Here is a 16,530-nt window from a genome sequence, read left to right as displayed (position 1 = left end):
AACATGTAGCTCAAAACAGTCATTTCGCTTGATAACACTACAACAGATCTTCCTACTCCCAAATTCTGGAGATTATATGTCCACTCTTGACCTCCAAGAAGTGTATTTTCATATCCCAATTCATTCATCCCACAGAAAATTCCCAAGGGTTACAGTAGCCAGCAGTCACTACCAGTTCACAGTTCTTTCTTTTGGCATGAAGTCAGCCCCCAGGATATTCACAAAGTGCCTGGCCCCAGTTGCAGCATTCTTAATAAAAACAAAAACATTACGTTTTCCCGTATTTGGATGATTGGTTAGTCAAGGCTCCTTCCAGGCAAGCAGCGCAAAGATCAATAGCAACTTGCATGTCCCTATTCCAAGAGTTAGGTCTCACACTGAATGTGAAAAAGTCATTTCTTCAGTCCTCAAGAAACATAACTTTTCTTGGGGTAAATACTGGATGCGATGCACAACAGAGCGCCCCCTACGAAGGAAAGGCAACTGAGACTGTCATTGGCAAAGCTGATTCAAAGAACAAAGTCACTTTCAGGATGCCTCTACAATTCTCTCTGGGAATTATGTCATCTTGCATCCCTGTAAGTGAGTTCTTCAGGCTACAGAATCAACCTCTCCAGGGGAAATTGGACAGCCAGTAGATACAGGCTGCTGGCTCCTTCGACAATACCATCAGGGTCATTTATCTTGGTGGACTCATCACCCACATCTGTCAAACTGTCTGTTTTTCCTCAGCCCATCCTCTCCATTGGCCATCACTACATATGCTTCCCCGAAGGGATGGGGAGCATACCTCCAAGACCTACAAGTTAGCAGCAAGTGGAAAAAACCCTCACAAGAGCTACCACATCAGTCTCCTTGACTTCAACGCAGTACACCTGGCCTTACAAGCTTCTCTTCCAAAAACAAAGGACTCCCCAGTTCTGATACGTATGGACAATATAACAACAATGCACTATATAAACAAACAAGGTGGCACCAGATCACTTCTCCAGTCTCGAGACTCACAAGACATCTGGAATTGGTCCATCCAACACAAAGAGCATCTACGAGTAGAACAAGTTCCAGGGAGACAGAACGCAATAGCAGACACTCTCAGCAGGTTGAAAACATGGTGCGACAAGTGGACATTGGGCCAGAAAACTATTAATCAAGTCTTCTCACAATGGGGCAAGCTGAACCTTGACCTATTTGCAACTCCCCAGACACCAAATGCTGATTTCTTTGCAAGCAGGAATCACCATTTGGGATCAATGAGTAATGCATTTTCAATGGCATGGTCGGGAATATATGCTTATGCTTTTGCGCCTATTCCCCTCATTCCAAGGGCTGTAAAGAAGATAAAGACCAAACCTTGCAGGATACTTCTGATAGCCCCTGCATGGCTGAGCCAGCACTGGCTTACGGAACAATTCTTCTTTCGGGGAATCCTCACATGCCATTGGTGGCATGACTCCTCTTGACTATGAACAAGGGCGAAGTACTAAACCCAGATCTTGAATCTCTTCACTTGTCAGCTTGGCTCCTCTCCACTATGAATTTGCTTATTTAAATATCTCTTCTGACTGCAGAGAGATACTCACCGGAGCCTGATTTGATAGCACAAACAAACCCTATTTCCATAAATGGAAGAGATTTTGTACATGGTGCCAACAAGCACAGATCCATCCGCTCTCATCACTACTTGAACAGGTCCTTCTATATCTATTACATTTAGCAATAGTTCCATAATGGCTACACTGAATACTGGGAAGTTTGGCATCAAGCTTCTCAGCACAATAAATCCACACTGATGCCAGTGCGGGATTTATTGAAAAAAGCACACAGAGGGCATCTTAGAGATGCTCCATGCATGCGAGGCCAACTCCTAGTGCTAGGCGGACCAGTCTCTGCCAGCCTGCCACTTCCAGACTAGTTTCTGGCCACATGGGGTGAGTGCCTTTGTGCACTCTGTGACCAGGAACAAAGCCTGTGCTGGGTGGAGGTGCGCCACAGCTCCCCCTGCAGGAACTGTAACACCTGGCGTGCGCCTCAAAGGCTCAAGCCTGGTGTTACAAGCCCCAGAGCACTCCAGCTAGTGGAGATGCCCTCCCCCCAGACACAGCCCCCACTTTTGGCAGCAAGTCCAGGGAGATAATGAGAAAAATAAGGAGGATTCACCCCCTCAGCCAGGTCCACCCCTAAGGTGACCAGAGCTGATGTGACCCTCTCCTTAGAAAATCCTCCATCTTGCTTTGGAGGATTTAGCCCAATAAGAATAGGGATGTGCCCCCTCCCTCAAAGGGAGGAGGCACAAGGAGGGGCCATTGGCTACTGCCCTCCAGCCCTAAACACATTCCTAAATCTAGTATTTAGGGGCATCCCTGAACCCAGGGAATCAGATTCCTGACGACCTACAAAGGACTGCTGACCTGAAAACCCCGCAGAGAAGAAGGAAGACGACAACTGCTTGGGCCCCAGCCCTACCGGCCTCTCTCCTGATTCAAAGAACCTACACCAGTGATGCATCCTGCGGGCCCAGCGACCTCTGCCAACTCAGAGGACTTCCCTGAAGCTACAAAGGACCAAGAAACTCCCATGGACAGCGGCCATGTCTAAAGCAACAAGAAGAAACCATCTTTAAAGGGACTCTCACCTCACTCCAGAAGCGTGAGTCCCCACCACTCTGCACCCGACGCCCCTGGCCAGTGTCCAGAGAAACCAACGCAGAAGAGAGGACCACCAGGCGACTCCGTCGAAGTGTCCACCCAGAGCCAACCACTCTGCACCCCCACGATGACACCTGCAGACGGAATCCTGAGGACCCCCCTGACCGCAACTGCCCAGTAAAAAGAAACCCGATGCCTGGAAGAAGCACTGCACCCGCAGCCCCCAGGCCAGTGAAGAACCAACCACCGGGGCAGCAGTGACCAGCAGACGGCCCTCACCCTTGCCCATTCAGTGGCTTGCCCGAGAAGCCCCTGTGCCCTGCCTGCATTGTATGAGTGACCCCCTATTAGAAACCCAACACCTTGTTTGCCCACTGCACCCGGCTGCCCCTGTGCCGCTGAGGGTGTATTTTGTGTGCCTACTTGGGACCACCCCAGTGCTCTACAAAACCCCCCTAGTCTTCTCCCCGAGGATGCAGGTACTTACCTGCTAGCAGACTGGAACTGGAGCATCCCTAGTCTCCATAGCCGCCTATGTTATTTGGGCCCCTCTTTGACCTCTACACCCGACCGGCCCTATGTTGCTGGTGCTGGGTGTTTGGGGTTGACTTGAACCCCCAACAGTGGGCTGCCTATGCCCCAGAGACTGAGCTTGTAAGTTCTTTACTTACCTCAAAAACTAACCTGTACTTACCTCCCCCAGGAACTGTTGAATTCTGCAGTGTCCACTTTTAAAATAGCTTATTGCCATTTTATGCCAAATTGTGTACATTACTGTTTTGATTCAAAGTTCTATCTATACATATACAAAGTACCTTACAATTAATGTACTTACCTGTAATCTGAATCTTGTGGTTCCAAAAATAAATTAAGAAAATAATATTTTTCTATATAAAAACCTATTGGCCTGGAGTTTCAATGAAAAAAACAAAGATTAAAGTGACTACATAGTTAGTCCTTTGAATAATATAAAAACTGTGCTTTTAAACAAAAACAACAATGAAATTCACCAATTTTAATTTATTGTTCTAACTATAATTTGCACCGCCGCCATGCACAGCTTATGACCTCGCATCTTACATCACTCATGACATGTTAAATTACATCATTGATGACATCACTGACATCTCAAACAACATCATTAATAACACCATTGTCATATGCAGCAGAGCTACTGAGTGTCCATAGCATTGAAATAGCATTAGCCCTGAAGGCAAGCAAGATTGTGCATCTTGAAAAGTGCGTAGTGTGCTGCTTAGAGGTCACTAAAGTCTAGGATGTGCAAGTATTACTCCCTGTTATACAAGATGATAGCTCAACACCCCCAAGCTGGGTTGCAGAGGTATGTTTGAAAGCCAAAGCCTGTAAAAAAATTGTGAAAAAGGCCAATCCACCTATTCATAACAGGTAATACACCAGTGGATATGTGGGTGTGTGCCTGTATTAAATAGCTTTGATGCGTACGTTCTATGTAGCAAGGTCATCTATAAAGTGTGGGTGTTTATTTCCAGAGCTACACTGAATATTTTGAGGCATTGCAGATTATTGAATAATGTATAATCTAGAGGAGTCACACTTAGAGGTGGTTTAGCTCTCACTGGTGTTGTAAACAAGGTTGTAATGTTGAATGCAAGTGTGCTCTTTTCAGAAATGCATGGAACTAAGATAAAGAGTGTAGTCCATAGGGCCTGCAGGAAAGTGTTTTTAAAGTGGCAAATGTAATCTTGTCAACCTCTTCACTCTAAATTGCGGGTACGTATTTAAATGGCTATTTACAGTAGATAAATACAAAACTGTTGACACCTGTAGTGTGTTGAATTCTGTCAAGGCCAAAACCCTATAGGAGGGTGTCAAAATGATTGTACGATGTCATTTCTGCTGTAATTTGAGATGCCATCAATGATGTCATTTAACATGCCATGAGTGATGTAATATGTGAGGTCATAAGCACAGCATGGTGTAATATGTGAGGTTATAAGCAGTGCAGTGGAGTGCAAGTTATATTAAACTCAGGAAAATATAACCAGTGAATTTCAGTGTTTTTTTGTTTTAAAACCATAGTTTTTATTTTATTACAAGGGCTAAGTATAATTGCACTTTAACCTTTGTGTTTTCAGTGAATTTCTAGGACTTTTGTTAAAACATAAAGTAAAATATTATTACCATACCTAGCTATATTGTCATATCACCCTTTATTTTTTTTTGTGAATTTGTCTGTGTTTTTAACGTAAAGAAAAGTCCGTTTTTTTAATCAAACCTAGCTTCACTTTAACCGTCATTGTTTTCAGTGTATTTTTTATATTATATGATTGTATTCACCCAACTCTGTTATTGAGCCTGGCATTTGACAAGGTTGGTCTACGGGCCTGGCCTGTGGCCAGGCCCTGACCCTACCTCCACAAGTTTCCAGCACCTTTTTCGGGCCAATTTCCCACGGCCTTGCAACACATGGACACCCCCTCTGCATTTTCACCTTTTTTTTTTTTGCTGTACTCCTATGGTAACACTGCACAAGCAGCAGTCCAAGGTACTATTTAACAGTGCAAACTCCACCTTTTCATGCTTTCGCAGTCTCTCAGCACACCTCAATACTCTTTTTGGACCACAACATATATTTTTGTTTTTTATTTTGGCCCCTACAAGTGTCCGGCTACCCTTACCATGCCATTTTATGCTTTATTTCTTTCAAAACTCAGGACAAAAGGAATCATTCCCAGAGTCCTAAAATCGAAGTCGTGACATTTCTTTTGTAATGGGCAGAAAGCCAGGAGGACTACTGGGGAAAAAAAAAGTCCTCTTGGCCAATCATAATGTTTTAATTGAGAATTATGCAATATCATTTGAGTACCTCGGTACAGCTGAGGGACCAACCCTCCAGATAACACTATATTTCGAAGCTTAGTTTATTTAAAAAAAACTCTGAACAGATTTACACTGCATCACAATTGTTAAAGATCTAATGTAATTTTGTTTAATTGTTTTTCTGTATTGTTTCTTAACATTGCTATGTGAATTTGCAAGAGGAAAACGTATTTTTGTGCACTCCCTTTTCCCTGTCTCCCCTTGACTGATCACCCTGAATCTTTCCAGGACGGAAGTGAGGTGAATGAACCTTTTTGTTGGAATGTTTCATGAAGGATCATCAAATGGTGCTAAAATTATTAACAAAACAAAAACTCAAGAAAGTGTGCTGTCTTAAGTTAATAATAAACAAATAAAATTAAAGGGCGCAGGTTACAGGGTACCCCAAATTTTTTTTTTGTGCCACTGGTTCTTCAGTGCTCCTGCATGACCCAACCACCCTCAGCAACCCCACACTCCCCATGGTACTATGGGATTCTGACAGGATCCATGGTACCGCAAGACCATGCAAGCATTAACAAGTGAAGCTTGCGCTAACTTGCAGTATTGTGGGTGGTGCTTCAGATGCGGTACCGCAAGAGTGCCACAAATAATACGTTTTAAAAATAAGAAAAATGTGAGATGAGGGTCTGTGGGCTGCTGATCTCCTGCAGACCATCTTGCCCGCAGATGGGTTTGGCACAGTCCCTGTGGCCAACCCAAGGCCATATGCTATGGTGGATTGGCCATCCACAACAGGGTTTACGCAAGTCTTGGCCATAGGCAAATTCCATGCTACAGATGGCCTAAAGCTATGCTTTGTGAAGAAGTTGGGTTAGTATCATCAAACAACCCTGCTGAATGCACAGGAAAGAACCAAAGGTTAAAGTGACATTACAGTTAGGTACTGTAATAAGATTTTAGCTTACATTGAAAAAAGTACAAATATTCACCGGAAAAAAACAAAGGGTAAAGTGATGTTATAGTTATGCTTTTTCATAATATAAAATGTAATGTTTAAAACCATAAAGAACTGAAATTCACCTGCTATACTTTACTGGCCTTGCTATAACTTGCACCCTACCTGCACTGCTTTTTACCACACGCATTATATCACTCATGACATGTTACTGATCACTGATGACATCTCAAAAGGACATCACTGATCATTTCACTGATCACATCATCCATGGATAGGACAGTTTGCTGTAAGCCTTTCATAGTGGAAAGTATGCAGCAAGACCCAATGTTCCATAACATCTGTAGTACTAATGGGTGCATCCTTTCGCAACAAGCAGAACATGAAGCATTTCTGTGAAATCACTCTCACAAAGGTGCTCTTTTGCTTACTAGTATTGAGGTCTGTAAGAAATGTAATGGCTCTGTAGTCATTGATGACATCATCAAAAGTATTACACATTCAAAACTGCTTAAAAACAGAGTTTAGTTATTATTTACCTTAATGAGATGTGTTTGTTAAGTATCTCATCATAGAATTTTAAGTAAACAAATTCACTTCTAAATATTTGCCAGTTCTGAGTCATGCAGTACCAATCCCAATGGACAACCCTCAATTATTAATAAAAATATGTTTCACGTATTCCTGAAATGAGCAGAACGGTGTACACCATTTAACAATTATTACAATCATACTGTGATTTGAACTGACTGTGAGTCACCCATACTTTATACCTTCTACAACAATGCATGACTCCGATTTTTCAAGGAACGTTTGAAAAAAAATGTGCACTTTATAGATCTCCAGTTTTTTTTAAAGTGTCTGCAGCTCTACTTGACAACTCTTTAACATCAGCAAATACACTGACATCAACAGAAGAATAATGTATTGTAAAGTGTTTTTCACACATGTGTAGTGATTCAGAAATCTAACCAGGTGATTCATTTCTTGAAAGGAAAGGACTTGTAAAAGGAGATTGACTGGTTGAAGATTAATTGAACTATTCAAGCGGTCAAAGAGTCAGTGCAAGCTTACTTTGAAAGTTAGTTGCAGGTGTTCAGATAACATAGCAATGTCAAAAAAAACAAATGGGGTGATATGAGCATTTTTGTTTCACAGTCTGTTTCTCGGATTGCATCTGAAGATTATCCTGCATATTCAACAGAATGTGGGTTGTTGGCAAAGTAAGCCTTTGCAGGCCTCAAAAATATTATAAAAATGCTACTAAACCTGTAGGTCGAGTAACTTGAATAATCTACGGGACCGAACTGCAATGTACTTGACCTGTAAATCGGTCTCAAATTGTGTGAATCTAGGCAATTAGTTTACAGAGTCGCCTTTTTCTTCATTCTCACGTACGAGTGCACCTTCAAATATGTGAGCTCAGCATTTGTGCTGCGCAAAAAAACTCTGTTGTTGGATTAAATAGACAAAATGTTTGCTCTATGTATAATAATAATAAACCCCTCCAGATGGGGCTAATGATCCATAACTTGCCTCTTAGTTTACTAATAGCATTGCCATCAGGTCAGGATTGTTTCTCAGATTATTGTTTAAACACTCACTTTTAATAAATATATTACTAAAGCATGATGTGGTAGTATACTGTCATTTACAAACCGTAAATTTCCAAGAAATGTCCAAAGACCTTCCCACTAACTTGCAGCTTTACTGATAAAACTATATAGAGTATTAACAATAATGTGTGAAATGTGGGTTTCAGAAAACATATTTATCTTGTGCACATCACTAAGTAAAGAGTTTGGATTTGTTTTTGTCCTTTTAAATTGTTTTTTTCATCACACATAAGTACAAAAAATGTGCTTTCACCACTACTGAAATATATTTTGAAATGTTTGTACAGTTGACTTACTGTGAAATTAAAGACTGTGTGATGTCAGGGTTTCCCTAATAAACCACATTTAAATATCTCTTTTTACAGCAGGTCAGTAAAAGTCACCTTACAAAATCTTGGAATTCAGCAGTGGGAAGGGAACTTAATTGGAAGACAAACTGACTTTTGACCTCTGTCTCTCAACACAGAGCAAATGTGACAACATAACAAGATTTAAAGGGGTCTTTATTGCTCCCTTACAAGAGAACACCTGTTCATTATCAACTTGCCAGAAGGGTCAAGGAGGTCCTAAAAATAGCTCAACCTGATAAAAAATGACTTGGCATAGCAAGTGGTCAAATATATTTTCCGAGGCCTTTGGATGAGATACTGATATGCAAGTATTTTAGTGATGGACAAGAAATGAAACAGAAAATGCTTAAGGAAAAGTTCATGTTGGCCCAAATTAAGCTTGCGAGAATGGATTTCAGAATGGACTGCATGTGAGAAACGGTGGTGGATTGAAGGTGGAGGATCTCAGGGTGGAGGGCAAATGATGCAAGGTGGAAATAGTGTTTCCCAAGGTAGAGGTCTCGGTGTTCCAATTGATCCGAGTACAAGGATAGGTGTGGTGACAATTAATCGATTTAATCAATGTCATCATTGTAATAAGTTGGTGAAGTGTTGAGAGCCAATTTGATATCAGCAGAAGGACAGTTGGATCCTTGGAGGATCCGCGTCCCTATATATCTATATGTTTTGCCCTTAAATTACTCCAAAACTGAACAGATTCACACCAAGCCACAAAAAGCGTAATTTGCAGAACAGAATCTATCTTTGTACCAGATTTGGTGTAATCCCATTCAGTGGTTCGGGCCGTAGGTGTGTCTAAAGGTCCTATGGAAAAATGAATCGGGAAAATGGGTATTTTTCTCTTTCCCAACTTGATGGATCAACCCAAAACTTTCAAGACAGAAGCTGAACTAAGCAAAGTATGAGTTTTGAAAATTTGTGAAGATTCGTCAAGCCGCACCAAAGTTATAGGCAAAAAAATGCTCTTCCTATGGAAACTAGGTCATACATTTTTATATAACCTATATATTTTTTTTTACTGCTCAGATGCGCTGTCTGGAAAGTTTCAGGGTGATCCGTCAAGCAGGGGCCAAGAAAAAGGGGGGGCCCAAAAACCCTTTTTCCCCATTCATTTTTCTATAGGGATTTTGAGAAGCGATAGTGTCCGAACCACTAGAAGGCGTTGCACCAAATTTGGCAGAAAGGTAGCTCTTGGTCCAGAAAGCAACCTTTTTTGTTATTTGGCGTGAATCCATTCATTAGTTTAGAGAAATTAAAGAAAATCAAAATTTGTACATATAGGGCTGCAAAGGCTTTGCAAACCGATCTCGTGCTGAGAACTGATTGGCTGCCAACACTTGAACAAGAAGTGTTGGCATCCATCTTGGGACTCCTAGCAAAAAAAGATGTAAAAAAACAAAAGGGGCCCTGGTAGGAACACCGTGACCCCTAAGCTCTGGGGCTGGAGTCCCAGAAGGACCATCTGAGCTAAAAAGCATTTTTGTCATTTAAATTTTTGCTGCGATTCGCGGTGGATCTGGTGAAAATTGAAAAACCAAAAAACAAAAACAAGCGCAGGCTCCTACTCATGATAATTGTTAAGCCCTGTGTGGACCAAGGCCAGGGAGCATTGCCATTTTAATGCGTAGGGCTGCCCGGCTTCCCCGCTGCCCTTGGGACCACTACCTCCTTGGGGCTAACATTTAATGGAATGCTGGGGGGCCCCCCAACAGCACCAGGTACCACCCCCTCCCCAGGGCCTTAATAGATTATGTGTGTGGGGGCCCACCCAGCCCTGTGACCCCCACCTCCCTAGGTCAAACTTTATAGATCAATGCGGTCCCTCCGCATCCCCAGGGGCCACCACCTCCCTGCTTTGGTGAAACAAAACTCAGGGGGGCGCATGGCTCCCACACCCTACAACCCCATGGATCGCCACCACCCTGGGGCTTTAACCTAATTCAATGTGGGGGGGCACGCAGCCCCAGGGACCCAACCTTCCTGGGCCCTAATCAATGCAATGTGGGGGGACTGCAGGTCCCCTGCAGCCCTGGGAGCCACCATCTCCCTGGGGCAACACTCTTTCGAGGGGGGCTGTGCTGATCCCCCGAAGAGCCACTGATGGCCCTGTGCACCGCCACCCCCCAAGGGCTGGCTCCTGCTATGTCCAGAGTTGCCCACTCCAGGGACATAGGTGCTTGCTCTGACCTAGCTGCAGATTTGACAGCTGCCACCAAGTCAGAGCAAACACTCTGCTTGCAGCTAGTGAGAGCTGTCAAACAATTCTCGCTTGCTGTAAGCAGAGGTTTCCTCTGTTTCCCTTCCTGCAGAGATGCAGGCAGGGGAACAGAGGAAACATTGCTCTCAAATAGAGGGAACAATTTAGGCCAGGCCTCAGGGGATGGGGTAAACGGGGCCGAAAACGGCCTGTGAAGAGGAAGCGCAAGGCCCCATCTCCAAAAAGAAAATATTCAGGCCAGGACCCGGGAGAAGGGAACCCCCGAACCGAGATCGGTCAGGGAAGAGGGAGCTGTGCAGGGTTTGATTGGTATAGGGGTTGGCTGCAGGGACTGGCTGCAGGTCAGGCCCTGCGGCCAACAATCACCACGCACGGCTAAAGGCTGAGCGCAGTTCGGGGTTGGGTTGTTTTAGGGGTTGGCTGCGGGGCCTGGCTACAGGCCAGACTCTGCAGCCAACCAGCGCCGTACACAGCCGAAGGCCTGTACACAGTGGTGATTGGATAAATGTATAGTAGTGAAAATTACTTTACGTTAAAAAAAACATAGAAATTCACTGAAAAAAAGAAAGGTTACAGGGATGTTATAGTTTGGATATAGAATTTAAAAAAACATAGAAATTCACTTAAAAAGCCAAAGGTTACAGGGACGTTATAGTTAGGCTCATATTTTAAACGTACCAAACCAACGAAATTCACCTGTTATAGTTGAAGTTATCCCAGGTAACTATAACTCGTGCCTAAGGTAACTATAACTTGTGCCTTCGCCATGCACTACGAATTACCCCACAAATTACAGCACTTATGACGTCTTTAATAACATCATTGATAATGTCGCTTTAACTTCTGCAGTAAAGTTATTGATCAGATAACTCTGACGGGGACACGAGTTATAGTTGCCCTAGAGTTATAGATACTTGAGATAACTCTAACTATAACAGATACATTTCTATGGTTTGGTACACTTAAATTGTGAGCCTAACTATAACGTCCTTGTAACCTTTGTTTATTTATATATTAAAGTCAAGTGAACTACTGTCTGGAAGGTTTCGGGTGATCCATCAAGTGGGGGCTGGGATAAAGGGGCGGTGAAATTTCGAGCATTTCCAATGTTAATTCCCGTAGGAAACATTTAACAGCTTTAGCACAAAACCAATGGACTCAATTACACCAAATTTGGCAGAAAGGTAGCTCTTGGTCCAGAAAGAGCCTTCTTTGTCATTTGGTGTAAATACATTCACTAGTTTTTGAGAAATTAAAGAAAATCCTAATTTATATTTTTAGGGACGCAAAGGATTTGCGACTCCTCCCGATCTGGTGCTGAGATCTGATTGTCAGCACTAGTTCAAGTAAGTTATAGTTGCCTTAGGTCATGAGTTACAGTTACTTGATATCACTCTATAACAGGGGAATTTCTGTGGTTTTGTACGTTGAGAATGTGAGCCTAACTATAAAGTCCCTGTATTTTTTTTAAATTTTCGTTAAAAAAAAATATATATATATATATATATCAATATCACTAGGCCAATGATGACGTAAGTCATAAATACTGTGCATAATAATGCCAAAAGAAACAGTATTTAGGAATTCAGGATCCTGGTTATGAAAGAAGCAATATGATAGGTAATATCAGATCAGCAGATACTTAGGTCAGAAAAAACATCAGAGTAGGAGTGGGGTGCATAAGGTGCAATTGCTGAAAAAGCGCTTGTTATCCTGACTATGCAAGAGGCACAAAAACAGTATACAACATACTACAGGGTCATGGAATGTTATAAGTACATATATCCTTCAGTATCACCATCACACATAAAGCACGATACATTATGCGAGCTCTGAGGCGTTACTCGTTATTCATCTCAAGTAGGATTTGTAGGCCACAACATGACATCAATTATCTAACCAGCCCAGGTAATACAACCGTATTTAGGACACATCAATTATCACAGATAATAATAAGGATCCGGGACGCCCATTATATGGTACTGTTACCGAAGTTCATGTCAGTATGGCAAATTAGGCAAATATTATGACTATGCACCCGGCAGTCACTGACAGGGTTTCTCCACGCAGGAGGCAACCTTGCTTTCCCTTTGGGGTCCTCCATGGCAGTCTACCCTGTGGTATGAGGAAGTACATCACCCACCATGTCGGCGAGCCTGGTTCCCTTTCAGGACTTCCCAGGTCACCCCCACTGCCATCTGAAGAAAGAAGCAGCACAGGATTGCCTCACTCCTCTCCCAGGATGTGTGTGCCTGCGTCAGCTCTGGAATCTCCAGTGGGGGGTGCAAGGCAGGGAAGATGTTGGATGAAGCTTTCACTGGTGCTGCGGTTGGCCCTCAGAGTGTGCAGCGCTGATTACCGGTGGTGGGGGGTGGGGCGGGGGCTTGTGCAGGAATGATGGTGGACCTCAGTCATGGGGTCCGCACCTCTTGAGTTTTGCTTTTCCGGGCCAGAGTCCCACATCACTGTTTAGTGGTGGAGGTGGGGTGGTGAGTCCCAGGTTCCTGGCCCGCCCCTATTTGCTACGGAATGCAGCTTTGTCCAGGCCGTGCAGTGAGGCACTGGGGCAACCTCTTCTTTAAGGTAGCCGTATGTATGCAGGGAAGCAGGTGCCTCGACGCAGCACTCAGCCTCAAATACCACGTTGCAATACCTCTGGGGCACTCCACACGCCCTAAAAGAAACTAAAGCTCTCCACATGCGCTGATGGGGAGGTGAAGTGCTCACCATATGCTGTCGCTTGGTGACTCAAAGGGGGGGCCCACTGCTGGTTGTAGGCTTCCCAGCAAGATTACCTTTGCAGGGCCAGGGAATTTCTCAAGCATAAGAGGGCACAAGCCCTTTGGAGAACAGTAGGGGCACCAAGCAGAAGGCGGCAGACAGGCATGCCAGCACACAAGAGCGAACAGGTCAAATGGCGATTCGTCCTAGTGACACAGTAGTCCTCTGGCAAAGTGTAGTCAGGCAGCAGCTGGCAGCACAGCAACAAGCAGAGAAGCAATCTAGTGAGTCCTTTATGCCACCAAGCCAGTAGCAGGCAGCAGGGCAACAGCAGAAGAGTAGTCCATATGACTCCTTTACGCAGCACAGCAGTCCTTCTGACAGGGGTTCAATCCCTGTTCCAATAGTACTCTAAAGTCATAGGGTCAGAGCCCCTGTACTTATACTCTAAAATGTTGTTTATAAGGGGTGACTTCAAAGGGACCCTTTCAAGTGTAACACAACCCCTTTCGACCCAGCCCTGGCTCCAAACATCAGTAAGGGGTAAATCAGCCGATTGTGTAAGGCAGGGACACAGCCTATACAAATGTAAGGGCACACCTCTCTCTCTCTCTCTCTCTCTCTCTCTCTCTCTTTCTCTCTCTCTCTTTCTCTCTCTCTCTTTCTCTCTCTCTCCTCTCTCTCCTCTCTCCACAAAGACTATAAGTATGCAGGTGCAACGATCCCCTCCTATGTGATGGCTGTCTGGAAAGCATGCACAAAGCATAGCTGTCATTCAGCCCCAGACACGGATTGGAGTCAGGCTGCAAAGTACATAGAGTTATACGCACAGAGAAAGGCCCACTTTCTAACAGTGGTATTTCTAAAGTAGTGATGTAAAATCCAACTACATCAGTAAGCAGAATTTCTCACTGCCATTCCAAACATGCTCACGATACTCCTCTCAGATCACAAATTTCCACTGAAAAATATATAAGGGAATTCCCAATGCTACCCTATGAGAGGAGCTGCTCTCACAGTAGTGAAAAACAAAATACACTGTTTGTCACTAATAGGACATGTAAAACATACAAGTACATGTCATATCTTTATATACAGAACATCCTGCTCATAGAGCTATCTAGGCCCTACTTAGTGGTGACTTAGGTGTAGTTAAAAGGAGTTTAGGCCTTAGCGAGTAGAATGAAATGCCAAGTCAAATGTGGCAGTAAACTGCGCATGCAGTCCTGAGACAGGTTTGGGAGGCTACTTCTGTGAGTGGTGCAATCAGCACTGAAGGCCCACTCGTAGCATTACATTTATAGACCCTGGATATATGGTATACAGCTTTACAAGGTACTTACAGGTAAATTAAATATGCCAAACATATGTTTAGGGGAGAGAGTGCATGCACTTTTTGCACTTTACTGCTGCTAATCAGTGCTAGAGTCCTAAAGCCAACAAAAAGAGGGTCAGAAAAATAGGAGGAAAATAGCAATATGTTTGAGGATAACCCTGCAAAAAGGGCCATTTCCAACACCTATGATGAGATGAAGACAACAGGACTTTGAGGTGTTCTCAGAAGATTCATTTGATTTGTGTAATGGCTATTCTAGCCATCAGAGTGAGGATTGGTCCAGGGTACGTTTAGTCCCCTATGCACTTGTGCATTATGTACACGTTATATGATAAACTAATCTGTATGCATTGTATTAATTAATCATTTGAAGGTGGCTACATTTATTTTAGTAAAGGTCACACCTATACTCCAAACATATCATTATATTTATGCATGCTAACTGTACTTGTTTGGAATCCTTTTTAATGGAAGTTAGCTTAACTTGTAACCAGGCCTGAATAACATGAATTTCCTTTTATTAAATGCTTTGCCAGTGTCTTGTTTTTTGTCTCCTCTGCTTGTGTCTTATCATGATATTTGTTAATTACAATAGCCTCATTGTTTATTGTACAGTGTTTATTGAAGGCAACTGAACCTTGATTAGAAGTTGGCCTCAAACATAGAGAGTGAGACTGTGGGAGAGATCATCCTGTACAAGGAAGACTGGGCTAATTTTACATCCAAGGTCACCCAGATGGTTATTCCATTTTTTAGAGCCTGGAAACTAGAGAGTCTACCTGCTCTCAGAGAACACTGCCTTCGGATTGATTAGTTTGATAGAAATGATATGGAAATCCTATAATCCCTTTTCATGCTTTAATTGTATGTTCTTTAGAGTAGTTGAGCAGATACTGCCCTGACTTCGTTGAGATAAGACTCCTTCTTGACTCTGCTGATTTCTCCTGCCCAGAGTATTGAGCTTCTTGCTTGAGCACTCATATTTTCCTCTTGAACCTTAAACTTGGTTCATCTGATGCTGACACCTTCCTCATAGAATTTCCCCTCACCACTTTTGATTTTTTTTAAATTAGAATAAGGACATTTTGGTTGATATTTGCTATATGTGATTCTATTTTGCAACTTTTGTCTTTATACTATAGAAATTATGACTTCATGATCATTTAAATATGTATGCTCTTCTTTAATTTTACTAATTGGTTTAACTGATGAAAAGCTTATTCTGTCAGGTTGACATGGCCGTCTCAAACTCTACACACAGGCTACAATAGCAGGCTTGACACATCTTTAAAGTGCTATTTAAGTAGCTTTCACAATCACTGCTGCTGGCCCAGTAGTATAATTTTTAATATACAGGCCCTGTGCACAGATATTGCCTCGTCACTAGGGACTTAAAAGTAAATTAAATGTGCCAGTTGGGTTTAAGACAGTCTGACCATGTTTTAAGGAGAGATTGAAAGCACTTTAGCACTGGTTAGAAGTGGTAAAGTGTGTAGAGTCGAAGGCCAGCAAAAGCTAAGTCAGCAAACAGGTTGTCTGAAGGCAAAAAGGTAGGGGAAAAACCACACCAAGAATGCCAGGACTACCAAGTGTGTATGTGGATTTATAGGTCATAAGCCAAACTATAAAGCAGTGAAGTACTGGACTCTCTTTAATATTTCTGTTCTTATTAGTCTTGAATTTATGTTCATCCCTGCATGAAATGTAACAAACGAACACCTCTTCACATTCTTTTTAATATCTTAGGAGAGAGAAGAAATATTGAAGTGGGAGTTTTTTTGGATGCACACAAAGCAAAATTTATAGGCATATTTTGTTTTAACAACATAATAGCAACATTTTGAAAGAAAGACTGAGTGAAAGCATTAATGCAGATTTAGCCAC

The 16,530-nt window shown here is 42.8% G+C and overlaps 1 protein-coding gene across 2 annotated transcripts in view; it reads left to right on the top strand.

The window, feature by feature from the left end:
- The window catches only part of DNAI3 (dynein axonemal intermediate chain 3), a 623,392-nt gene that overhangs the window by 79,255 nt on the left and 527,607 nt on the right, over positions 1 to 16,530 (top strand). The window lies entirely within an intron of this gene.

This window comes from Pleurodeles waltl, chromosome 4_2 (genome assembly GCF_031143425.1).
Source record: "Pleurodeles waltl isolate 20211129_DDA chromosome 4_2, aPleWal1.hap1.20221129, whole genome shotgun sequence".
NCBI lineage: Eukaryota > Metazoa > Chordata > Amphibia > Caudata > Salamandridae > Pleurodeles > Pleurodeles waltl.
The sequence above is the reverse complement of the archived record's forward strand: the minus strand, read 5'-3'. Positions and strand labels throughout refer to the sequence as shown.